This window comes from Pseudorasbora parva, chromosome 1 (assembly GCF_024679245.1).
Source record: "Pseudorasbora parva isolate DD20220531a chromosome 1, ASM2467924v1, whole genome shotgun sequence".
NCBI lineage: Eukaryota > Metazoa > Chordata > Actinopteri > Cypriniformes > Gobionidae > Pseudorasbora > Pseudorasbora parva.
This window is the reverse complement of record NC_090172.1, coordinates 63,990,641-63,996,335: the sequence shown is the minus strand read 5'-3', so window position 1 is coordinate 63,996,335 and position 5,695 is coordinate 63,990,641. Positions and strand designations below refer to the sequence as shown.

General features: G+C 37.3%; 1 protein-coding gene across 1 annotated transcript in view; it reads right to left on the bottom strand.

The window, feature by feature from the left end:
• The window catches only part of LOC137079517 (Fc receptor-like protein 5), a 256,219-nt gene that overhangs the window by 182,167 nt on the left and 68,357 nt on the right, over positions 1-5,695 (bottom strand). The window lies entirely within an intron of this gene.

Sequence of the window (5,695 nt, the reverse complement as noted above, 5' to 3'; positions counted from 1 at the left end):
TTTAAATTGTTTCGATCTAGTTGGTGTAAATGCTTTGATTGAATCAATAAATCTGTCACAATCATCAAATTGAATATTAGACTTGTACATATTGCTATAAAATTTACCAATGTGATTTGAAATGTCTAAAGAATTAGAAGTGATATTATTATCAATTTTAAGAGTAGTTAAATTATTTCTCTTGCGATTCTGTTTCTCTAAAGCGAAGAAATAACTGGAATTTCTTTCCCCTTGTTCCAGCCATTTAGCTCTAGACCTTATAAATACACCTTTAACCATTTCAACATACATATTTTCTATTTCCTCTTGTAATTTTTGCATTGTTCTTTCTTCTTCCTCTGAAAGATTATCCTTATTCATTAAAATGTTTAATTGATCCATAATACTTATTTCTTTAGCTATACTATTTTTTTAATTACTTTGCTTCGTTTAATAGCTATTTCTCTAATTTTAAATTTGAAAAGTTCCCATTTTTGTATGTGATTCACTTCATTATTATCAAATATGATTTTTGCTGGTTTTTTTTACTAAATCACAAAACTCATTATCTTTTAATAAATTATTATTTAGTTTCCAATAACCACGTATATTACCATTTTGTTGTTTTGTTCCTGCTAAATGGATCGACATTAGTTTATGATCAGACAATGGGGCATAGCTATGAGATAAATCTGAAACGAATTGCAGACAGGATGGAGATATAAGCCATAAATCGATTCTAGACTGTAAGGATCTACAGATATAGTCCAGGTAAATTCGTTAATGTCAGGGTTTAAAAAACACCACACATCTATAATTCCCAGCTGTTCACAGATACAGGGAGTGCAGAATTATTAGGCAAATGAGTATTTTGACCACATCATCTTCGTTATGCATGTTGTCTTACTCCAAGCTGTATAGGCTGGAAAGCCTACTACCAATTAGGCATATTAGGTGATGTGCATCTCTGTAATGAGAAGGGGTGTGGTCTAATGACATCAACACCCTATATCAGGTGTGCATAATTATTAGGCAACTTCCTTTCCTTTGGCAAAATGGGTCAAAAGAAGGACTTGACAGGCTCAGAAAAGTCAAAAATAGTGAGATATATTGCAGAGGGATGCAGCAGTCTTAAAATAGCCAAGCTTCTGAAGCGTGATCATCGAACAATCAAGCATTTCATTCAAAATAGTCAACAGGGTCGTAAGAAGCGTGTGGAAAAACCAAGGCGCAAAATAACTGTCCGTGAACTGAGAAAAGTCAAGCGTGCAGCTGCCAAGATGCCACTTGCCACCAGTTTGGCCATATTTCAGAGCTGCAACATCACTGGAGTGCCCAAAAGCACAAGGTGTGCAATACTCAGAGACATGGCCAAGGTAAGAAAGGCAGAAAGTCGACCACCACTGAACAAGACACACAAGCTGAAACGTCAAGACTGGGCCAAGAAATATCTCAAGACTGATTTTTCTAAGGTTTTATGGACTGATGAAATGAGAGTGAGTCTTAAAGGGCCAGATGGATGGGCCCGTGGCTGGATTGGTAAAGGGCAGAGAGCTCCAGTCCGACTCAGACGCCAGCAAGGTGGAGGTGGAGTACTGGTTTGGGCTGGTATCGTCAAAGATGAGCTTGTGGGGCCTTTTCGGGTTGAGGATGGAGTCAAGCTCAACTCCCAGTCCTACTGCCAGTTTCTGGAAGACACCTTCTTCAAGCAGTGGTACAGGAAGAAGTCTGCATCCTTCAAGAAAAACATGATTTTCATGCAGGACAATGCTCCATCACACGCGTCCAAGTACTCCACAGCGTGGCTGGCAAGAAAGGGTATAAAAGAAGAAAATCTAATGATATGGCCTCCTTGTTCACCTGATCTGAACCCCATTGAGAACCTGTGGTCCATCATCAAATGTGCGATTTACAAGGAGGGAAAACAGTACACCTCTCTGAACAGTGTCTGGGAGGCTGTGGTTGCTGCTGCACGCAATGTTGATGGTGAACAGATCAAAACACTGACAGAATCCATGGATGGCAGGCTTTGGAGTGTCCTTGCAGAGAAAGGTGGCTATATTGGTCACAGATTTGTTTTTGTTTGGTTTTTGAATGTCAGAAATGTATATTTGTGAATGTTGAGATGTTATATTGGTTTCACTGGTAAAAACAAATAATTGAAATGGGTATAAATTTGTTTTTTGTTAAGTTGCCTAATAATTATGCACAGTAATAGTCACCTGCACACACAGATATCCCCCTAAAATAGCTAAAACTAAAACTTCCAAAAATGTTCACCTTTGATATTAATGAGTTTTTTGTGTTCATTGAGAACATGGTTGTTGTTCAAAAATAAAATTAATCCTCAAAAATACAACTTGCCTAATAATTCTGCACTCCCTGTATATGCAGTACTTTTGAATCTTGAATGTGGGATTACTCTTATAGGTAGGGCCTATTCTATCTTCAAGATAGTCTGGAGCATCATTAAAATCGCCTCCAATAATCAAGTGTGCATTCTTATTTTTGTTTTTAAAGGCTTCAAGTTTCATACAAAGTTGTAAAAACATTATTTTTGCTTGAGCTGTATTGTTATAGTTATATAAATTGCAAACTATAAAGAAGGAATTGTTTAATTTGAAAACCAAGATTATCCATCTACCCTCATTTGATGTCACTGATTCAATTATATCTCCTTTAAAGTTATTAAGTAGAATAGCAACACCTGCAGATTGTTGAGAGGCATGACAGAAATAACATACATCACCCCACTGTGCTTTCCAAAAACCTCATATCATTGACCACCGCATGAGTCTCTTGAAAAAAAATCAAATCAGAACTAAAATGGAAGTCGGTCACAATGAAAGAAGAAAAAAAAGAGCTAGATGGCTGTTAGTTATAAGAACTAGTTAAGAAAGAAAGAGAAAAGAAAAACACCCTGAGATAGAAAATTTCAGAGATTAGCTTACCGCTAAGTAGAAAGCTCTAAACATGAGTACTTTAAGTAACTAATTTGTAAAACTTTTTTTTATTTTTTATATTTATTAGAGTGAACATATTGCTCTTATAATTGTAAACAAAGAGAGCAAATTAACCCATCAGGAATGAGTGGCACTACCTTGAAAAATTGTAGCCTACGTTAGTCATTTTAACCGGTTAAGCTGTGTGTCTCACACCGCTAATGATGACAGCAGGACCCTGCCATTTCGTTTTCTTTCCATCAGCACGCGCTTGCTTCACAAGAGGCCACAGTTTGTTTCTGCATTGTCTCTCCTGCTGGGTTAAGTCTTCAGTCATCCGAAGGCTCCTTCTCTTCATGACATCAGCGTTGAGGGAAGCTCTCCATAGATTGAATCTGAAGGAGCGCATGCTGAATTGAATGATAACGGGTCGTGTGCTTTTATCCTCTCTCGGGCGTCCGACTTGCTTTTTTCCTCTGGAATGATTTCTGCAATAATCTCCAGAACATGTTTCCTCACATCCTCGTTACTTTTTTCTGGAAGATTCAAAAGGCGAAGATTGCATCTCCTACTGTACCGTTCAGACTCTTCTTGTTTCTCCCGCAGGATTGTCACCTGGTCACTCATCTTCTTTACTGTGTCCTCAGTGCCTTTACACTGGATTTCCAGTCCTTTCACACTTTCTTGCACACTAGCAATATCGGCAGTATTTTTCATGACCATTTCTTCAAATTTCAAAAAGCGGTCGTTTAAGCCATTAATGGCTTTTAGGATGTCAGCATTTGAAACTGTTTCCTCTTCTTTGGAGCAGACCTTCTTGGGATTTGGGCTCTTTGTGGGAGTATCATGAAGAGCTGTACATAAGCCAGAGAATGAATTTTCGTCAACTAAATCCATTGTCAAGCCTTCTTTTCTCACCTTCTTGGAATCTCTCTTTGACATCTTCTCACGTGTCCTATCTGTTTGCAAAGCTTTGGTTTGCAACGCACGTGTTCTTGTTTAGCACAACTTTAGCTATCAACGAGCAGTACGTAAGCTACTTGCTGTTTCACAGATTTGAACCAACTTAAGTCCTTTTATTTAGGCGAATGAACTTACGGATGCAAGAGCAACACTGCCCTACAAAGGCAAAAGACCTTAACTCACCAGAATGTGAAACTGAGAAAAATGACTTTAAAGTTTTTTTTGTTGTCCAGCCAATTGTATGACAGGTAGGACATTGAAAATTTGTCAAGTAGTTGTCATAGTTAATATATTTATCTACATTTAAAAAAAAATAGCTCAAACTTAACCTTTGACCCTTATTCAGAAGTTACTGTATTCTGCCTTTGCATTATCTGCAAAACAATAATGGGTCATACAAAGGCAAAATACCTTAACTTCTAATTTATTGATAATTTTGACTGTATCGCTTTATACAAACATTTCTATGATAACAATGATAGCCTTAAAATAACATTTAGTGAGTTCTGTCTATAAGGCTTAATATTAAATCAATAGAATATTACAAAATAAAAAATAATGAGAAGGCTACAACAATCATTTTAAAATTTTATCATTGTACTTAATTTAACTAAAAATAACACTTTAAGAGGTTAATAAAGTAACCTTCCACAAATATTTCTTACATTTGAAAGGTTAGATTTGGCTATGCCAGTAATATGTAGATGTCATTTGTCAAATATTCACCCTTTTCTGACAAAACGTAAAGGAATATGTTTATATCTGATGACATTGGCCCTCATTTATCAATCTTGCGTAGAAACTGGTGTATATGTTGGCGTAAGATTATGCTTACACTCCTCTCACCGCCTGATTTATGAAGCTGTGCGTACCTCTGCAATCCAGGTGTACGCAATACTTGCCCTTGATAAATGCGGCGGCTGAAAACGATCGTCATTAGAATAACACGCCCCTATATATTCAAGTCTCCGCCTCCCCCACGCCCTCATTTTACGCCATGGACAAACAGAAGACGGCAAAAAAGCGAAACTTCTCCGACGTGGAGATCGGGCGCGCTCAATCATCTCTCTAGTCCACTAGTCAGGGCACTGATTAGGGCATAAGTCAATGGGCTGACTCCCTGATCACTGACGATCCTATTGAGATGATTGAGACGCGCGCCCATCGAGATCACCAGGGAAGTGGAAAAAAAACCCGAAATTGTTTTATTTGGGAGTTTAAAGAGGGGAATTAAAGGCACCTACAAAAACAAAATATGGACACAAATAACGAGTACTGTTAATAGTGTGGAGGTTGAGAAGCGCACTCCAGCAGTTTAAATAGCTGTTTGGATGATAAATTACCACCACTGCATTATTTTACAGCACGTTTTGAAAAAAATAGCATTTAATTTCATATCACGGCACATGTATTGGGGTGTACAATAGTGATGATGATGTGATGTGGAGTAAGATTCATTCACATTATTAATTACTTGACAATTTGTAAAATTCTTCTTTTTATTATTATGATTATTATTCTTAATGACGCTTGTTATTTAGAAGAAGAATGCCGTTTTTATTGATTTTATTATTATTTAAAAGAAGAAGGTCATTTTTATTATTTTGTCAGTCTGAATTATTCCCAGTCCGTGCGCAGCTGCCGGGCCAGGCGGGCCTGAAACGTCAGATAAAGCGCACAGGCTCGCGACTGGAGGAATACATATGCCTACAAATCAAACGCTTTGGTAAAGTCACACAAATTAAACATTGACGTTCATGTTGCACAAAAATAAACTATGAATGTTGTTTTTGTGGTTTTTAACAGTGGGC